Genomic DNA, 22,177 nt, shown 5'->3' with positions numbered 1-22,177 from the left:
CAGAGAAGGAGGGTGGAGAATGGGATGAATGACAGAGTGGAAGGCAGGCAGGTAAAAGGGTGAATGGCCCAACAGTAAGAGCGGTGTGACGTTGTCCCTTGCAGGTGACATCTGCTGAGACAGGATGAGACTGGACAACTTCCTTCATCCACAAGTTCACACACACTGTCTGGAAAGAGGGCGCTCAGCCACAACCATCTCTCTCAGAAATCTGGACTGAACTACCTCCATAACATGCTGCCGTAGCTGCGGGAAGTAGTTTGGGGGGAGCTGTCTATATTGGTCCACTAATACAGGAATGGTAAAGGCCCAGTGCACTACTTTTGTGAAAAAATTTAAACTAAATGTATTTGTAACTTGAGTCTGATAATTATCTGTACAAAACAGTTCATCTGATAATACTTGTGGAATATAAAAAGACATATGTTTACCAGTTTCTTGAAATACTTTGCAAATGCGACTTACTTCTATGTGAGAACTGACATGGTCTATTCATTCCTTTTACATTTTAGCAGACGCTCTTATCCAGAGCAACTTACAGTAGTGAGTGCATACATGTTCATACTGGTCCCCGTGGGAATTGAACCCACAACCCTAGCATTGCAAGCACCATGCTCTACCAACTGAGTCACACCATCACACCATCACAAACCACTTTCTCAATGTACTCAATTACTGTATTGTGCATTGTTTTTCTCCATGGTGATGGAAAGTGTACAGGTACCAGATGACCAGCATATGTACAATACAGTAATGTACATTTACATTAAGTGGTTTGTAAGGATGGTCAATTAATACTGCACAAAAAGTGGTTGTGTTCCATGTTATTTTATCCAAAAAAATATTTAATTTGATGTGGATGTTTTGTGCCTTTGCCCATAACTTTGCACCTTTTGATGTAAATGTTTGAGGGCAGGGTTTTGTTCTTTCTGGATTCCATTAGATTGACAACCACAGAGATAGGGACAAGGCAACAACTCTTACAATTCCAACTTTTGAATCCTGCAAGATACTGTTCTTAATTATACAGCTACCTTTTTTGCCAAAGTGGAGAAATATATATTTATTTCTTCCTGTTTTTCAGGGGGTGCTGCAGTACCCTCAGCATTACTTCTTCCTGCGGCTGTACATGCGGACATTGGGCTCAATATGGTTGGGCTCCATTTGCTATTGCACCTTCTAGTTGCCTGCAGTGCAGAGCAGAAATCCTGGTAGTGAGTCTCCAGACAAACGTGAGGTTTGGGATCAAAGTCCAGCTCATCCCTGGAGCACAGATAAGATGAATGTGACTGTAGCTATGTTTACCATGCCCTAACTAACATGATTATAGCTCTGGATCAAATGCTACATTTCACAGCCTGATTGTTTTCACATTGATCTAGCCTCTTATTCACAGACATCAACCGGGACAATCCCATTCAATGCATTTCTGGCTAAATATTTTTAATTTCCAACAGACAGACAGGTAGCAGACAGACATACAGTCAGGTGGCAGGCAGGCAGACAGACAGGTAGACAGGCAGGCAGGCAGACAGACCGACAGAGACAGGATGGTAGATACAGTATATTGCAGGCAGACAGACACACAGAGACAGGATGGTAGATACAGTATATTGCAGGCAGACACAGACAGACAGACAGACAGACAGACAGACAGACAGACAGAGACAGGATGGTAGATACAGTATATTGCAGACAGACAGACAGACAGACAGACAGACAGACAGACAGACAGACAGACAGACAGACAGACAGACAGACAGACAGACAGACAGACAGAGACAGGATGGTAGATACAGTATATTGCAGACAGACAGACAGACAGGATGGTAGATACAGTATATTGCAGGCAGACAGACAGACAGACAGACAGACAGGATGGTAGATACAGTATATTGCAGGCAGACAGACAGACAAGATGGTATATACAGTATATTGCAGACAAACAGACAGACAGACAGACAGACAGACAGACAGGATGGTAGATACAGTATATTGCAGGCAGACAGACAGACAGACAGACAGGATGGTAGATACAGTATATTGCAGGCAGACAGACAGACAAGATGGTATATACAGTATATTGCAGACAAACAGAGAGACAGACAGACAGGATGGTAGATACAGTATATTGCAGACAGACAGACAGACAGGATGGTAGATACAGTATATTGCAGACAGACAGACAGACAGACAGACAGACAGACAGACAGGATGGTAGATGCAGTATATTGCAGGCAGACAGACAGGATGGTATATACAGTATATTGCAGACAAACAGAGAGACAGACAGACAGGATGGTAGATACAGTATATTGCAGACAGACAGACAGACAGGATGGTAGATACAGTATATTGCAGACAGACAGACAGACAGACAGGATGGTAGATGCAGCATATTGCAAGGCAGACAGACAGACAGGATGGTAGATACAGTATATTGCAGGCAGACAGACAGACAGACAGACAGGATGGTAGATACAGTATATTGCAAGGCAGACAGACAGACAGGATGGTAGATACAGTATATTGCAGGCAGACAGACAGACAGACAGACTGGATGGTAGATACAGTATATTGCAAGGCAGACAGACAGACAGGATGGTAGATACAGTATATTGCAGGCAGACAGACAGACAGACAGGATGGTATATACAGTATATTGCAGGCAGACAGACAGACAGACAGGATGGTAGATACAGCATATTGCAAGGCAGACAGACAGACAGGATGGTAGATTCAGTATATTGCAGACAGACAGACAGACAGACAGACAGACAGACAGACAGACAGACAGACAGACAGACAGACAGACAGACAGATGGTAGATACAGTATATTGCAGACAGACAGACAGACAGACAGACAGGATGGTAGATACAGTATATTGCAAGGCAGACAGACAGACAGGATGGTAGATACAGTATATTGCAGGCAGACAGACAGACAGACAGACAGGATGGTAGATACAATATATTGCAAGGCAGACAGACAGACAGGATGGTAGATACAGTATATTGCAGGCAGACAGACAGACAGACAGGATGGTAGATACAGTATATTGCAGGCAGACAGACAGACAGGATGGTAGATACAGTATATTGCAGACAGACAGACAGAAAGGATGGTAGATACAGTATATTGCAGACAGACAGACAGACAGACAGACAGACAGACAGACAGACAGACAGACAGACAGGATGGTAGATACAGTATATTGCAGGCAGACAGACAGACAGGATGGTAGATACAGTATATTGCAGACAGACAGACAGACAGACAGACTGACAGACAGGATGGTAGATACAGTATATTGCAGACAGACAGACAGACAGGATGGTAGATACAGTATATTGCAGACAGACAGACAGACAGACAGACAGACAGACAGACAGACAGGATGGTAGATACAGTATATTGCAGGCAGACAGACAGACAGGATGGTAGATACAGTATATTGCAGACAGACAGACAGACAGACAGACAGACAGACAGACAGACAGACAGACAGACAGACAGACAGGATGGTAGATACAGTATATTGCAGGCAGACAGACAGACAGGATGGTAGATACAGCATATTGCAAGGCAGACAGACAGACAGGATGGTAGATTCAGTATATTGCAGACAGACAGACAGACAGACAGACAGGATGGTAGATACAGTATATTGCAGACAGACAGACAGACAGACAGGATGGTAGATACAGTATATTGCAGACAGACAGACAGACAGACAGGATGGTAGATGCAGCATATTGCAAGTTAGACAGACAGACAGGATGGTAGATACAGTATATTGCAGGCAGACAGACAGACAGACATACAGGATGGTAGATACAGTATATTGCAAGGCAGACAGACAGACAGACAGGATGGTAGATACAGTATATTGCAGGCAGACAGACAGACAGGATGGTAGATACAGTATATTGCAGACAGACAGACAGACAGACAGGATGGTAGATACAGTATATTGCAGACAGACAGACAGACAGACAGACAGACAGACAGACAGACAGACAGACAGACAGACAGACAGACAGGATGGTAGATACAGTATATTGCAGGCAGACAGACAGACAGGATGGTAGATACAGTATATTGCAGACAGACAGACAGACAGACAGACAGACAGACAGACAGACAGACAGGATGGTAGATACAGTATACTGCAGACAGACAGACAGACAGGATCGTAGATACAGTATATTGCAGACAGACAGACAGACAGACAGACAGACAGACAGACAGACAGACAGACAGAAGATGGTAGATACAGTATATTGCAGGCAGACAGACAGACAGGATGGTAGATACAGTATGTTGCAGACAGACAGACAGACAGACAGGATGGTAGATACAGTATATTGCAGGCAGACAGACAGACAGGATGGTAGATACAGCATATTGCAAGGCAGACAGACAGACAGGATGGTAGATTCAGTATATTGCAGACAGACAGACAGACAGGATGGTAGATACAGTATATTGCAGACAGACAGACAGACAGACAGACAGACAGACAGACAGAAGACAGGATGGTAGATACAGTATATTGCAGACAGACAGACAGACAGACAGACAGACAGACAGACAGACAGACAGACAGACAGACAGACAGGATGGTAGATACAGCATATTGCAGGCAGACAGACAGGATGGTAGATACAGCATATTGCAGGCAGACAGACAGGATGGTAGATACAGTATATTGCAGACAGGCAGACAGACAGGATGGTAGATACAGCATATTGCAGGCAGACAGACAGACAGGATGGTAGATACAGCATATTGCATCCACTAGATGCTTAAAGCTGCATAACAGTTACACTCAGCCTCTTTTTCATACCTCTTTACCACAAAATGACCACCATCAACTGTTTCACTAAAAGTTGTGAGTACTATTTTTTTATTTTTTTTGGCAATGTGTAAAGCTACCAGCGGCAGCCATGGAATATCTTACAGTAATATTATTACAGTAATATGACCGTGTGATAACCTAAATGAAGATAGGGGGGATGGGGGAAAGGAGAAGCTGTAGTGAGTTTTGGACTTGGAGTCTGTAGATTAGATTATTTTAGTGGCGTCAGAAACTAAAACTGACCTCAGTTACTGCCTATGTTGACTTAACCAACAAGACCCTTAATGTGTGATCAAGTGGCAAAGCAAGGTCTTTAGCCCAATTAGCGTCTGTCTGACCCGTGTGCTGCCGTCAATGTGTTTTGCATTAGCTAAGAGGCTACATGAGCTCCCCTCCCTTTGACCCAACAGTAGTGGGCCTATGTGGTAGTGTTATGTCTCTTCAAGGTCCCCACAATGTGCTTCATGCCAGACAGGCACATCATACATGCTATCACACCAAGTCATTTAGCCTACTGCTCAGGTTAACTTGTTGTATTATCTGATCGCTACATGATTTACTATTTGCCAGGTAGATCAATCAACCGAAATGTTAGTCAGAGACTATTTTAATGACTCACCTACACTAGTGTGTGTGTGTGCGTGCGTGCGTGCGTGCGTGCGTGCGTGCGTGTGTGTGTGTGTGTGTGCGTGCGTGCGTGCATGCGTGTCCTGAGGCTTAGGTTGTGCCTGCAGAAATGTAATACGTTGGAACAAAAGTCCTGTGGACAAATCACGTCTTCGGATTCCTCACCTTTTTCCTTGTCTCATGAGGAGCCTCCTTAACCCAATGGCAAGTGAGCCTATCATTGCAATTAGCTTATCATTGCAATTGTCTCGTATCACCATGATGATGCATGAAATACAATGTGATGAATGTGGTGATTACCCTTTTTCATGTTTGTATTTACAGTGGGGAAAAAAAGTATTTAGTCAGCCACCAATTGTGCAAGTTCTCCCACTTAAAAAGATGAGAGAGGCCTGTAATTTTCATCATAGGTACACATCAATTATGACAGACAAATTGAGGAAAAAATTCCAGAAAATCACATTGTAGGATTTTTAATGAATTTATTTGCAAATCATGGTGGAAAATAAGTATTTGGTCACCTACAAACAAGCAAGATTTTTGGCTCTCACAGACCTGTAACTTCTTCTTTAAGAGGGTCCTCTGTCCTCCACTCGTTACCTGTATTAATGGCACCTGTTTGAACTTGTTATCAGTATAAAAGACACCTGTCCACAACCTCAAACAGTCACACTCCAAACTCCACTATGGCCAAGACCAAAGAGCTGTCAAAGGACACCAGAAACAAAATTGTAGACCTGCACCAGGCTGGGAAGACTGAATCTGCAATAGGTAAGCAGCTTGGTTTGAAGAAATCAACTGTGGGAGCAATTATTAGGAAATGGAAGACATATAAGACCACTGATAATCTCCCTCGATCTGGGGCTCCACACAAGATCTCACCCCATGGGGTCAAAATGATCACAAGAACGGTGAGCAAAAATCCCAGAACCACACGGGGGGACCTAGTGAATGACCTGCAGAGAGCTGGGACCAAAGTAACAAAGCCTACCATCAGTAACACACTACGCCGCCAGGGACTCAAATCCTGCAGTGCCAGACGTGTCCCCCTGCTTAAGCCAGTACATGTCCAGGCCCGTCTGAAGTTTGCTAGAGTGCATTTGGATGATCCATAAGAGGATTGGGAGAATGTCATATGGTCAGATGAAACCAAAATAGAACTTTTTGGTAAAAACTCAACTCGTCGTGTTTGGAGGACAAAGAATGCTGAGTTGCATCCAAAGAACACCATACCTACTGTGAAGCATGGGGGTGGAAACATCATGCTTTGGGGCTGTTTTTCTGCAAAGGGACCAGGACGACTGATCCGTGTAAAGGAAAGAATGAATGGTGCCATGTATCGTGAGATTTTAAGTGAAAACCTCCTTCCATCTGCAAGGGCATTGAAGATGAAACGTGGCTGGGTCTTTCAGCATGACAATGATCGCAAACACACCGCCCGGGCAACGAAGAAGTGAGCTTCGTAAGAAGCATTTCAAGGTCCTGGAGTGGCTTAGCCAGTCTCCAGATCTCAACCCCATAGAAAATCTTTGGAGGGAGTTGAAATCCGTGTTGCCCAGCGACAGCCCCAAAATATCACTGCTCTAGAGGAGATCTGCATGGAGGAATGGGCCAAAATACCAGCAACAGTGTGTGAAGACTTACAGAAAACGTTTGACCTGTGTCATTGCCAACAAAGAGTATACAACAAAGTATTGAGAAACTTTTGTTATTGACCAAATACTTATTTTCCACCATAATTTGCAAATAAATTCATTAAAAATCCTACAATGTGATTTTCTGGATTTTCTTTTCTCATTTTGTCTGTCATAGTTGACGTGTACCTATGATGAAAATTACAGGCCTCTCTCATCTTTTTTAGTGGGAGAACTTGCACAATTGGTGGCTGACTAAATACTTTTTTCCCCCACTGTATGTCTTTGTAGATGATTCTGACAAATTCTGAAACAATGTAATAATTTATTCCTATGAATGTTTGTAGACTATACCCCCAAAATTGTTATCATAATTTGCATTCGATTTCACTCTGTTACTATGCAATTAAAATGATGTCAATGTATTAAAGCTATCAGAAGTCTAACACCAAGTAATTGTGTAGTATATAATTCCATCATCAATTTCCATAATGGCCTTTGAACAATATTTTCCTCGTCTGGAAAAACAATTGGTGTTTTTTTATGTTAGGTTTCATTTTCCTTTTCTTGTTCTATGCACACATGATTATTATTCCTCGGATTGGTGGTGTTGCTAATAGGCTAACATACAATTGTCGTTTTTGAGGTAAAGTCGTTCAATAAAGCACAGACAAAAATGTACCCTCTGACATTATGTGCTAGTCTAGGTACCAGTCCTTTTAGCTAACGTTCCACTCCTTGCCACAAGACAAATGACAGGAGTGCCAAGGAGTGGAATGTAATAAATAGCTGAACAGAGACCGCAACCAGGCTAATTATGTGCCAAAGGTCATTGTCAATTCACATTAATTGGAAAGATGTCATTTTCCAGAGTTCAATAATTATTTATTTATTTTTAAATATCCTAACAATGAAATAACGAAATAGGCAAACAATCTTAATTAAAGTATCAAACGCTGTAGACTCATGCGTCAAGATAAGACTAATTATAAAGAAAGTATAGTTTTGGTTACAATCACTAACCTACTGTTGTGAATATAGTTTGGACTAATGTTTTAAGCCACCATATACTAATTGCGAAATAAAAAAAGAAACATTTGGTTATTAGATTACTTAAGACTATTTGTCTAATAAATTACACCATTCCCTTATTGGCAACTATATAAAAATGTATATATGTCCTATTGAGACATTCTGGAATCGAAAAAGTATCAGTAACAACGTTACAATTAACGAAATGTAAGCTACACATTAGTTATAGGTTACGGAATGTCCTTCAAAGTGGTAACTACATAAATCAAGAGACCGGTTAGTCCACAGAAATCAAACTAGGCGAAATTATATAAATTGCATTTAACTTATTTTATTTATGGTTGGTTGTTGGAGGTAAGAGAATAATGATTGTTTGTGAAGACTTGTAAAAGGCAAAGTTGAGGCTTTTTGATGACAGTGTAAAATGCCCATAGGGTCGCGCTGTTTTCACGTCATATGAATGGCACTCGCAAATGCTGCCACTAGTTCTGAGCCCTCTGTCTCTCTTGGATATTCATTCTACTAACATAAAGGGTCACCATAGCCAATAAAAAGCATCGTCAACTAGGTTGGTTGGTGGCCGACTTACTTGTGGCGATGGACTGTCAAAATTCAGTCTGCGAGTTGCAAGTATCCAACTCATGTGAGAAACAAAGCTCCATTTTGTAATTCTTTAAACATTGTATTGCATACAATTTCGACGGCCTGGTGCAGGTTGTCTAAAAACATGTCGCACGTACGGTAGGCTTATAAACACTAAACTTCTTGACTGTATCTCATTGCTGCATGTTGGTATTTTGATTGATATGGTAGCTTGTGTGGTTTATTGATATGCAATTTCGTTGACTACTAAACGTTTTATGCCCCTGACAAAAACTGTAATATTTCATAACAACGTGAACAACATTATAATTAAATGTAATTTAAACTTAGAAATCAAAGGAAAATAAGGTATGTCATGCACTCACAGAAAAAAACGCAAGCACTCACAGAAAATATAGGTCTGTAGGCCTAGCTGCAGAAAACCTTTGGCCGCGGCCAATTTACAACAGTCATTTAACATGCCACCAACACAGTGGGAATGTTCGTTTGTACAGACATTATGTACGCCGATGCCTAACACGTTATATATAGACTATCTAGGTATCAGTTGTAAGCCTATAAAACTGTTGGCAACGAGGACGCTGTTTTTATAGTCGATGAACAAAATATTTTAACACATGGCGTTTATGTAGGCCCTGGGTCTGTCTTGTGAAAATGTTAGACTATTTTATCAGGCTATACAGCATAGAATAGGCTTATACCCTATACATGTGAATTAAGTATATCATAAGTGTGTGCGTGTGTGTGTGTGTGTATGTGTGTGTGTGTGTGTGTGTGTGTGTGTGTGTGTGTGTGTGGTGAGAATCAATGAGATACATTCTTGATTACACTAATTTACTAATTGCTCGTGCATCTTTTTTCCTCAACAAGATTGGAAAAACATTTAATCAGACTTAGCTTAGTTAATAGGATGTGAGTGAAACCAACCCTACATTTACAACACTCATCTGACTGCTATAATATAATAATAATATAATATGCCATTTAGCAGACGCTTTTATCCAAAGCGACTTACAGCTATAGTCTTGATATAGGATTTGATTTGAATTATGTTAGACATTTTATCTTAATTATTGAATGAGTTTTAGGCATATGTATGGCACGTTGAGGAGGACATTATAACGCCGTTACGAACAAGGCAAACGCTATACAATCTTTATTCTGTTTAAATACCAGTTCAGACAATTCGGGTTGAGCGTTTGACTGTAGGCTACATGATGGGTCAGAATTATCTCTTGAAAGTCCACAATTGAGAGGAGATAGATTGCACCCCGATATTGTGATGATCGGCCAATGTAAATTGTTGCCATTCCAGATATTTTGGATCACCTGCTCAAAAGTGAGGAGCTCAATTTTGATTAGCACGAAGGCCGTCCATGTGCAATGTTACGAAGGCCAATGGCTGATGATGAATGGATATACAGTATAATTGCCTCTGATACCTCCTCCTTTATATCGTAATAGCAGCTGGTACCTCCTCTCTCGCTCCCTGTCAATCGAAGTCTCCGTTTACTCCCTCTCTCCTATCATCTGCAGCATAACCAACGGTCCGATATTTGGTTACCTCGCTGCTTCCACTATTCCTTTAGCCCATCTATGGCTCCGGTAGTAAAGACAAAGTAAAGACGTTCTAACTTCATATCCTCTGGAAAGCAAGGAATAAAGGAACAAACGCGGAATCTTGATTTGTGCTGCCTGTCGTCCATCCCCTCGAGCGCATTATAGGCTGTTTTGGTGGTTGGCTGTTCAATCTAGGAGCTCCGACTGTGAGGTCTCTCTCTCTCTCTCTCTCTCTCTCTCTCCACCCCCTTCACACACAAACAAACTCGCAAGCAAGCACACGGAGCGTATTTCCTGTATCTGCCTTCTCTATCGTCCTCTCGCTCGCGCTCTGTCAAGCTGCTTTGCTATCAAACTCAAGTAAAGCGCGGTGAAGAACCGTCGAGCTCCGAGTGACGGATAACCGACTTCTGCTCCCCGAAACATCCCCAAGTCCAGCCCTGGATTCAATACTTATCATCAATGGACAGAGCTTTCTTCCCAACCAGGCGAGGTATAGACACCGCGTAAACAGTGAGTAAAACTTCTTCACCCAATTATTTTTTATTGTGAGCTTCACCATTTCAGTCAGCTTTAGCCTACTTTACCAACATTACAAAAACTAATAATAATAATAATAATAATAATAATAATAATAATAATAATAATAATAATAATAATATTAGGTGTCAATTTATAACAATGATAGTAACAACAATGGTTTAAGGCCTAATTATAATAGTAATACTAATATTTTAAAGGATAAAAATGATATTAATAAATGATCGTTAATATTAGGCCCAATACAATGTAAATGTAATCAATGTGTCAACAATGTTCTGGTCGTACGTCTAGCCTGAATAACTGACTGTTAAAAAGAATAGGCTAAATGGGCAAAGAATACAAATTATAAGCAAGGTGTCAATGTTTTGGCGATAATTTAGCGTAAATAATCTATCATTAGGCTACCATATAATAACTATTATTAGCTATGATAATACTATTTAATTTGGATTATATTATCTCATATTTAGATTTTTCATGTAGCCTAACACCTTTAGGTTTCAGAAAAAAATTAATGTAGACTATACATTCCACACTAAAAATAAAGTTGATCAACAGCTTTACTACTGACAATTATTATAATTATAATAAATATTATACTTTTATAATTGTACTTGAGGACTGTGCACGTTCTGATTAAATCATTACGCAAAACAAAAACGAACTAATTGTGTAGACTGCAAAATACATTTAGCACGGGTTAGTATCAGGTATAGGCTATAGGTATCAGGTACATGCTAATTCATTTAGGACAATTTATCACATTGCGTACCTAGATATCCAACATGCATTATTTTAGTGAACTTTGTTTCGTTTTGGAGTTTGAAAATGGAGTGCTACTGACTTATTACTCTACTTTTAGACTTTTAATTGAACTTTTAATTTATAAAAGTAAAAGACGTAGTGTCCCGAGTCAAACCATTGGCTATAGGTCCAGCCTATAGAGCTAGTTTTTTGATTGAGACGTTGACACATCAATACTTTTACATGTGTATACTCTCAACTGCATTGAAATGTTTTACCAGAACATGTTACCGGTCAAATTCATGAATTTTAGCGCTTTTGAATATTCATAAGTTTAAGATAAACAAATGAGCAACCAGAGCGAGCTGTTGTCTTTCACCATAAGGCGAATACATAATCACCCTACCCTGCAAAAATGTCTACAATGTTTAATAAAAACGTCAGCTAAAATGTAACATTTATAAACTGGCCTAGTGAGTGGACAGGGCACATTTTTTGCTCAAACGTTTTTACAGCCAGAGAAATAGCAACGTTGCTCTCAGCATGACAAAACATACTGTCCCCAAAAATGTCAACAACAGTAATTTAGTGGTCCCATCAAAATGCCGGTTTCATTTGGATAAACTTGTTTTCACTGCAGTATGCCAAGTGGAGAGAAAAAAGTTGTTCCTCCAGCTTTCTTCTCCATTTCTCTCCCCCAAAATAAAAACTTCAGGGCTTGACTATTAAAAAAAAAAAAAATGAAATGCCCCCTTACCCTTTTCCTATTTTAACATTATTTGATCCTGTGTAATACAGTACTATGGCCTGAAATGTAACCTGTTCACAAAAAGACATGCAAAATCTAGGCCTCTTACCATGGGTGTGTCTCCCTCATTAAACATACAGTTAAACGGTTAAATCAAATCAAATCCTATTTTTATTCATCACATGCTTCATAAACAACAGGTGTAGACTACCAGTGAAACGCTTACTTAACGCCCTTCCCAACAATGCAGAGGAAAACAAATAGAGAAATAATAGAAAAGTAAAACGGTAATAATAAAAGTAATAATGCATTCACAATGAGTAATGATAACTTGGCTACAGTGCATTCGGAAAGTATTCAGACCCCTTGACTTTTTCCACATTTTGTTACGTTACAGCCTTATTTTAAAATGGATTAAATTTGTTTTTTCCCTCATCAATCTTCACACAATACCCCATAATGGCAAAGCAAAAACAGGTTAAATGTTTTGTGTGCAAATGTATAAAATAAAGAAAACGTAAATATCACATTTACATAAGTATTCAGACACTTTACTCAGTACTTTGTTGAAGCATCTTTGGCAGCGATTACAGCCTTGGGCCTTCTTGGGTATGACGCTACAAGCTTGGCACACCTGTATTTGGCGAGTTTCTCCCATTCTTCTCTGCAGATCCTCTCAAGCTCTGTCAGGTTGGATGGGGAGCGTCACTGCACAGCTATTTTCAGGTCTCTCCAGAGATGTTAGATCGGGTTAAAGTCCGGGCTCTGGCTGGGCCACTCAAGGACATTCAGAGACTTGTCCCAAAGCCACTCCTGCGTTGTTTTGGCTGTGTGCTTAGGGTCGTTGTCCTGTTGGAAGGTGAATCGTCGCCCCAGTCTGAGGTCCTGAGCACTCTGGAGCAGGTTTTCATCAAGAATCTCTCAGTATTTTGCTCTGTTCATCTTTCCCTTGATCCTGACTAGTCTCCCAGTCCCTGCTGCTGAAAAACATCCCCACAGCATGATGCTGCCACCACCATGCTTCACCGTAGGGATGGTGCCAGGTTTCCTCCAGACGTGACGCTTGGCATTCAGGCCAAATAGTTTAATCTTGGTTTCATCAGACCAGAGAATCTTGTTTCTCATGGTCTGACAGTCCTTTAGTTGCCTTTTGGCAAACTCCAAGTGGTCTGTCATGTGCCTTTTATTGAGGAGTGGCTTCCGTCTGGCCACTCTACCATAAAGGCCTGATTGGTGGAGTGCTGCAGAGATGGTTATCCTTCTGGAAGGTTCTCCCAGCTCCACAGAGGAACTCTGGAGCTCTGTTAGAGTGACCATCGGGTTCTTGGTCATCTCCTGACCAAGGCCCTTCTCCCGATTGCTCAGTTTGCTGTTTTTGCTTTGTCATTACGGGGTATTGCGTGTAGATTGATGAGGAACATGTTTTATTTAATATATTTTAGAATAAGGCTGTACCGTAACAAAATGTGGAAAAAGGGAAGGGGTCTGAATACTTTCCGATTGCACTGTATATACAAGGGGTATCAGTACCAAGTCGATGTGCAGGTTTGATTAAATTCCACCAATTGACTCCATGTTTGAGTTAATGTTTGAGTTGAAACAAGTTATCAAACTAGCATTAAGAGGTATTCAGAAGATAAAATAATTGAATGGTACTTCAATAACATATGGTAAATGCATGACTTATGCAGTACTGGTTGTTCACAGTGAATGGTATGACTGTGTGTTACTATGTTGTCGAGTACATTTTGCATCCATGTGAGTGAGTGTAGTATGCTCTAGTGTGTGTGGTCTCTATGTGTCTGTACAGTCTCCCAGCATTGTATGCTTGAAGTGGTTTCTGTGTGTGTGTGTGTGTGTGTGTGTGTGCTTGTGTGTGTGTATGTTTATATTGAGAATGCATGAGGCCAGGGTCAGAGTTCAAGTCATTATTCCTAGTGAACGTGTTAATATGTGTAAAATGTGCTACATATGCTACACTCTTAGAAGTAATGGTGCCTGGAAGAACCTTTTGGGTTGCCACACCGGCAGAACCTTTCCGGTTGAAAAAGGTTCCTTGAGGAACCCCTCTGAAAAGGGTCTTCAAGGAACCCCTGTGTAAAGGTTCAAACCGGAACCTTTTTGTGATGGGAGGGGTTCGATTTTGAACCTTTTTAATAATATATTGTAGAGGTGGCAGCCTATCAGATTAGAGGCGTTACTTTCAAATAGTTATTTTTGGTGACTTGTTAGCATACATGTCATTCCTGTTCATCATGTTGAGTTTGTACACTGCAAATTAAAATGTTCCTTGAATATTTATATATATTACATATTCTAATATAATATTAACATTGCTGATTACATAAAATTGGTAAAAAAGTGGTATCTATTCCTACTTTGGGATTTGCAAAGCCTCTTTTCGGCTCATTGAAGTTACAAAACTGTCAATGTTCAAACTTAACATGTGATGGCAATACAACAGAACTGGTGAACAAGAATGACATTTACTCTAATGGGTGGCCCAAAAAATATATATATCTTAAAGCCACGCCCCTACTAAGCCACACTCAGCTGGTAGAGCACGGCGCTTGTAACGCCAAGGTAGTGGGTTCGATCCCCGGGACCACCCATACACAAAAAAAAATGTATGCACGCATGACTGTAAGTCGCTTTGGATAAAAGCGTCTGCTAAATGGCATATTATTTATTTATTATTATAGGGTTCCTCCAGGATCCCGTTGCTACATTGACCCATTAAAGGTTCCTCCAAGAACCCCTCAACTAACCGAAGGTGCAAATATGAAGCATTGACTAGCAATGGTTTCTTGAGGAACTCCAGGGGTTCCTTGAGGATCTCCAGTGTTCCTCGAGTCACTAATTCTAAGAGCGTACAGCATAATCTTGATTATTATTATTATTATTATTATTATTATTATTATTATTATTATTATTATTATTATTATTAATCTATAATGACAACAATAAGAGGAAGGAACAACACCTAACAGACACCTATAGAAATATAAACATATATAATATTTCAGTGGTTTTAAATCTTAGTCTTTAAAACCCCTTTTCTATATGGTCATTTTCATCATCAGACCATAAATATCACGTAGTGGTGCGTTGTTCACTTCTAGTCAGTTATATCAGTCATATATTTCAACAGTCTCAATGACTGAGTAGCTGTAAACATCCTAAGAGATCAACTGTCAACTCCGTCACACATTCCGTCAAGCCTAATGCGTTGTGAAAGTTCCATCATCCTCCGAGCTCTTGTAATAATTCAGACATAATACTCTCAATGTGGGGTTTGTCTACAGCATCTAAGAGTACAGGACTCTTTTGTTTGGTTACTCAATGTGTTGATAAAATATGTTATAGTGACAGTAACATGAACTACCTGAAACACGGAAAGACAAATACAAGATACAAATCCCTCTGTAAGACAAAATATAGACAAAACTCAGTTATTATTAAACCTTAACAGACAAACAATAAGCCCCTGGGTGCATCACAAATGGTACCCTATTCCCTATAGTGCACTAGGTTTGACCAGAGCCTCTATAGGGAATAGGGTGCCATTTGTGACACAGCCCTTGTTCTGATGTAGTCATGTGGATCAAAGCTGGAGGGCAGGGCTGTGTGATGTCATCAGATGTTATCAGGAGGAGATCTACTGTACTGATAGACATCCATCCATTCCATCAGTCTGATAGCTGGCCACTGGACAAACTCACAGGATAGGACTGGTGTGATGAGAGATTAAGTGAAGAACTGCGAACACTAAAATGTGGGAGAGAGAGAGAGAGAGAGAGAGTGAGAGAGAGAGAGAGAGAGTGAGAGAGGGAGTGAGAGAGAGAGAGAGAGAGAGAGAGAGAGAGAGAGAGAGAGAGAGAGAGAGAGAGAGAGAGAGTGAGAGAGAGAGAGAGGTGAGAGAGAGTGAGAGAGAGAGAGAAAGAGAGAGTGAGAGAGAGTGAGAGAGAGAAGGAGAGAGAGAGAGAGAGAGAGAGAGAGAGAGAGAGAGAGAGAGAGAGAGAGAGAGAGAGAGAGAGAGTGTTTCTCATCTCTTTTTCTCTTCTCAACTCCAGACCTATGATGGCAGGGTCTCCCAGGGGTAGAGACTCCCAACACATATCCTTCCCCTTCATACATGTCTGGTAATAATTTCTCCCTATTAATGACTCTGGGTGCAGAGAGGATGGGGGGCGGAGGGGAGGTGTTTAATCCTGCGTCTGCCTTTCCCAAATCCCATGCAGAAGTGTTTATCAGAAGCAGATCTACAACGAGGGGGGAGGGGGAAGGGGGGTGAGAGAGAGAAAAATAGTGTGTTTAGTCAAGAGCTGTTAAGATTTATAAGCTTTTAAATACACAATGCTCTCCAATCAGGCCTAGCTCTCCCATAGTAGGCTAGCTCTCAGGGATCTGGTCCCATAGCATGGTGTGTGGTGGCTGGACCAGAGAGGGAGAGACCAGGGATCTGGTCCCATAGCATGGTGTGTGGTTCTGGACCAGAGAAGGAGAGACCAGGGATCTGGTCCCATAGCATGGTGTGTGGTTCTGGACCAGAGAAGGAGAGACCAGGGATCTGGTCCCATAGTATGATGTGTGGTTCTGGACCAGAGAAGGAGAGACCAGGGATCTGGTCCCATAGCATGGTGTGTGGTGGCTGGACCAGAGAAGGAGAGACCAGGGATCTGGTCCCATAGCATGGTGTGTGGTTCTGGACCAGAGAGGGAGAGACCAGGGATCTGGTCCCATAGCATGATGTGTGGTGGCTGGACCAGAGAGGTAGAGACCAGGGGTCTGGACCCATAGCATGATGTGTGGTGGCTGGACCAGAGAGGTAGAGACCAGGGGTCTGGACCCATAGCATGATGTGTGGTGGCTGGACCAGAGAGGAGAGACCAGGGATCTGGTCCCATAGCATGATGTGTGGTGGCTGGACCAGAGAGGTAGAGACCAGGGGTGGGGAAATAAATTATCTGAGCCAGCACAGTACAGTTCAGGTCAACATGAAAATTGTATTAGACTGCTGCCTCAGATCACCCAGGTCCCTATGATCTGACGTGGCTGTATCCCTTCACTGTCCAGCCCAGGATGCCTCCGCTATGCAGTCCTATGGGAAAGAAAGAAAGTGACTGGTCTTTGCAGTAAAACAGAGGGAGAGGCGGCTCGGGTTCTTCCGTATTACAATATTCTGAGTTTGTGTTGGAAGGATCTTTTTAAAGGCTGTTATTAATTTGGCATGTGTGTTTTATTGTCACCATGTGCTGCTTTCAGGCCAGAATAGGTTAATTATCATGCCAGGGGAAACCACAGATTGTGAAACAAACACATCAGACTGCATGACAGACAGCAGACTGCCCCTTTACGTCTAGAGGGTGGTGACAGACTGGGGTTCGAACCCGTGTCTCCTGCACACCACGGGACTGTGTTAGCCCGCTGAGCTGAAGCCAGATAGGCAGCAGACTGCTCCTACTTCTATAATAGTGGTGTGACAGACAGGGGTTTGAACCCGGTTGTCCTGCCGGCCACAAGACTGTGTTAGCCTGGTGAGCTAAAGTCAGACAGCCAACGCAAGTCTTCAGGTCTCAGATACGGTTGCTCAAGGTTACAAACCACCTCCGTCCGTTAGAGGCACCAGTTACTTTAGCTCAGAAGTTCTTATGTTGGAGTGAAGATGGTTGCTCATGTGAGCTTCTATGGATTAATGTTTTGAATTGGGAACCTTTATGTCTTGAAAGTAGTGCGTCAAGTTATAGCCTGTTGTTATGAGTAACCTTGCTTAAAAAGCCAACTATCACCCCCTAGATTAGTGGCATAGCCTTTTGGTCAAACAGTAGACCTACATATACTGTATAATCTCTTATGACAGACAGGGCGTTGGGCCAGTAACTGAAAGGTTGCTGGTTCAAATCCCAGAGCCAACAATGTGGGGGAAAACATCTGTCAATGTGCCCTTGAGCAAGGCACTTAACCCCTAATTGCTCCTGTAAGTCGCTCTGGGTACAGTGTCTGTAAAATGTAGAACATTCATAGGCCTACCTAGCACGAGATGTGGTCATGTGTTCCCAGATTGTATGTATGGCTGATTTTAGAGTGCTGTGTAGATGACTATAGAGTCTGATAGCAGTCACCTGTATTATTTACAGGAAAGAGCCTGGTGAGTTTCTGTTTGTTTGTTGTGGTCCTCTTTTTCTGCTCTTGTCATCTGTAATGTCTTCAGTCTGGGAGGGTTGATGGGTCACAGGGAAACAATGGCCGCAGCCCTCACGCCTCCTCGCCTCCAACACAACATGAGCTGATGAAGCTGTCATCTCAGTGTGAGAGTCTGACGCAAATGAAGAGATTAATTTCAAAACGCTATTTATCCATTTTCAGACATGTTGAGAAATGAGCTTTTATTGTTTAAAGAAAATGACGAAAGGGGTGTGTCTTTTCACTATTTAACCATGGCATGGGGTTGTTCAATGACAGACATGTATTTGTTTAAAATCTATCACTTGATGGTTTCATTTCAGAGAGACAAATAATGTTCGTTTTTTGCTAAACGCTATATATCAAATCAAATCAAATTATATTTGTCACATCCACGTGTTTAGCAGATGTTATAAGCGGAGTGTAGCGAAATGCTTGTGCTTCTAGCTCCGACAGTGCAGTAATATCTAACAAGTAATATCTAACAATTTCACAACACATACCTAATACACACAAAACTAGTAAGGAATGGAATTTAAGAAAATATACATATATGGACAAGCAATGACAGAGCGGCATGGACTAAGATACAGTAGAATATTATAGAATACAGTATATACATATGAGATGAGTAATGCAAGACATGTAAACATTATTAAAGTGACTAGTGTTCCATTTCTTAAAGTGGCCAGTGATTTCAATAGGCAGCAGCAGCCTCTAATGTGCTATTCGCCTCACTCTCAGAGAAGTAATTAGTACTGCTAGATTTTACAGTGAAATGTACACAATATAATTTAAAAAATAATAATTAAACACAGTCATATGAGATCTGTATGTAAAACATTTACATTTGACATGTTAGTCATTCAGCAGATGCTCTTATCCAGAGTTACTTACAGTTTGTGCATTCATCTTAAGATAGCTAGGTGAGACACCCACATACAGTACCACAGTCAGATGAATAAGATACGAACATTCCATTCCAGCTAAACAACAGATATATAGCACAATGGAACCAATGGAATCATCCCAAAAGCGCAAACCAATTGACTCAATGCCTCTGGCTCTTTTCAAACGCTCAATGTATCTGAAAGAAAACAAATACTATTTAAACCCTGATCTGATTTAAAGAGGAGGCTCCACAATGTCAACACCAGTAAGATGTAGCGAACGCTGGTTCTAATCCCCGAGCCGACTAGGTGAAAAATCTGTCGATGTGCCCTTAAGCAAGGCACTTAACCCTAATTGCTCCTGTAAGTCGATCTGGATAAGAGTGTCTGCTAAATGACTAAAATGTAAATGTAAATGTAGACAGTTGCCTGTAGACACTGATGTGAGGTTAATCTGGTGTTTCTCCTCCTAAATAAACTAAGTTTAGGGGAGGGTTCACTGATCCTAGTTCAGTGCCTATGTTCAAGGGCAACTTCATCCTAAAGAACAAATGCCTCCTCTATTTTCTCTTCCTCACACTATTCTCTCTCTTCTCTCTCTCTCTCTCTCTCTCTCTCTCTCTCTCTCTCTCTCTCTCCTCTCTAACTCTCTCTCTCTCTCTCTCTCTCTCTCTCTCTCTCTCTCTCTCCATCTCTCTCTCTCTCTCTCTCTCTCTCTCCCTGTCTGCAGGTCCGTACGCTCTGTTGGGAGCCCCTCCTGGAGGTTGGTGGGGGATGGAGCGTGGTGGTACGGAGAGCCCCTGTCTGCGGGACAGTCCCGAGCAGAGAGGGGACAGCCCGGACACCTGTGGACCCCCGCCGGGCAAGATGAGCCGCCTGGAGGTCAACGGGAGCCCCACGGGTACACGCACGCGCCTCAACGGCACCCCGCTACGGCCCCTCGGAGGTAGGGGAACACACAGAGGAACACGTACACTCACACACATACTGTATGCACGTGAACCATCACACACACACAAATACTGTTATACCCAAACACTAGTTAAGACATTTTTAGGAGAATGAATAGAAGAGAAGAGGGGAGGATTCCTCCTTACAGCCATGGCTTTCAGAATGGCTTTCTGTAGTGTTAATGAGGGAGCTGTCTTTGAACTGGGAAATCAGCCCCTCTGTTTAAAACCACAGCATGGCGGTGTGGAATGGGCCACATGCTATCCTAACACTGTAGTCCAAAGAGCAGTTTATGTATAGTGTATATACACTTGTAGGGACACACACACACACACACTTCCACAAATGCATGCGCACACATACACACGTGTGCTACTCCACACACAAACACACACAAACGTGTGTGCTGTGCAAACACACACACACACACACACAACACACACAAAAACACACATGCAACTCCTTAGCTGAGTTATTGGGATATAGCGTGCCTGATGAGACTTGGTTTGCTGGAGTTAATTTGTCGTTGTGCTGTCAGTAGCTTGATTGATTCCTCCAAATTACTACTCCTAGAGGATTAGCTGAGTACGATGGGGTGTTTCAGGCTTGGAAAAGTCAAAGTTTCATGACTAAAGCAAATTATCTAATTATTCACTGGTCTCTTTTTTACCTCCAAAAGACGTCAGAATGATGTCCTTAATTTGTTATGAGTGGTTCAGAAAATTACTTTACGCAATAGATTGATATGTGCTGTGTGTGAGAGCCTGGCGGTTAAGAGCGTTGGGACAGTAACCGAAAGGTCGCTGGTTTAAATCCCTGAGTCGACTAGGTGAAAAATCTGCCGATGTGCCCTTGAGCAAGGCACTTAACCCTAATTGCTCTGGATAAGTGTCTGCTAAATGATTAAAAGTTATTGAGCCTATGTTGTATTTGATTCACCATGTCTTTCTTACTGTAATGGAGAAGGTTGTTTATTGTCACTGAGTCCTCTCTCTCTCTCTCTCTCTCTCTCTCTCTCTCTCTCTCTCTGTATCTCCCTCCCCTCTATCCCTCTCCCTCCCTCTCTCTTTCTCTCCCCCCAATCTCTCTCTCTCTCTCCCTCCCCCCCTCCTCCTGTCTCCCTGTCTCTCTCTCTCCCCCTCCTCCTGTCTCCCTGTCTCTCTCTCCCTGTCTCTCCCCCTCCTCCTGTCTCCCTCTTCTGTCTCTCTCTATCTCTCTCTCCATCCTCAACCTCTCTCTCTCTCTCTCTCTCTCTCTCTCTCTCTCCAGGTCTGATGATCCCTGTGTATTGTGTAGTGGAGCAGGCAGATGGTGGCGTGTCTGGGGGTGTGGTCTCTGACGGGGATGGGCGTGGTGACAGACATGCTGAGTTTGTATTGGTTCGTAAGGACATCCTCTTCACCCAGCTGGTGGAGACAGCCCTCGTGGCCCTGGGCTACTCCCACAACTCTGCCGTGCAGGCGAGAGGTGAGTCAGATAGGACAGTAGTGTGTTTGTGCAAGTGTGTGTATGTATGTATGTATGTATGTATGTATGTATGTAGGTGTGTGTGTGTGTGTGTGTGTGTGTCTGTGTGTGTATGTGTATGTGTGTTTGTGTGTGTGTGTGGTGTGTGTGCGAGGGGTGGGGTGGGGGGTTGTGTGTGTGTGGGTAGGTGTGTGCCTGTGAGAGGGTCAGAGGGTCAGAGAATTATCCTTTCTGAAAGAGCTGATCACAACCCACCTTTTAAATGTTTGCGGTCATGTGTTTATCACTGAATCTGCTACTGGCAATATTACAAAACACACTTCATTTTGTAG

General features: G+C 42.1%; 1 pseudogene; it reads left to right on the top strand.

Moving 5' to 3' along the window:
- Window positions 1-10,174: 10,174 nt before the first annotated feature.
- LOC123484009 overlaps window positions 10,175-22,177 on the top strand; it is a 48,345-nt pseudogene continuing 36,342 nt past the window's right edge.

The sequence above is a fragment of the Coregonus clupeaformis genome, unplaced genomic scaffold, assembly GCF_020615455.1.
Source record: "Coregonus clupeaformis isolate EN_2021a unplaced genomic scaffold, ASM2061545v1 scaf0183, whole genome shotgun sequence".
NCBI classification, from domain to species: domain Eukaryota; kingdom Metazoa; phylum Chordata; class Actinopteri; order Salmoniformes; family Salmonidae; genus Coregonus; species Coregonus clupeaformis.
This window is presented reverse-complemented; position numbering and strand designations above follow the sequence as displayed.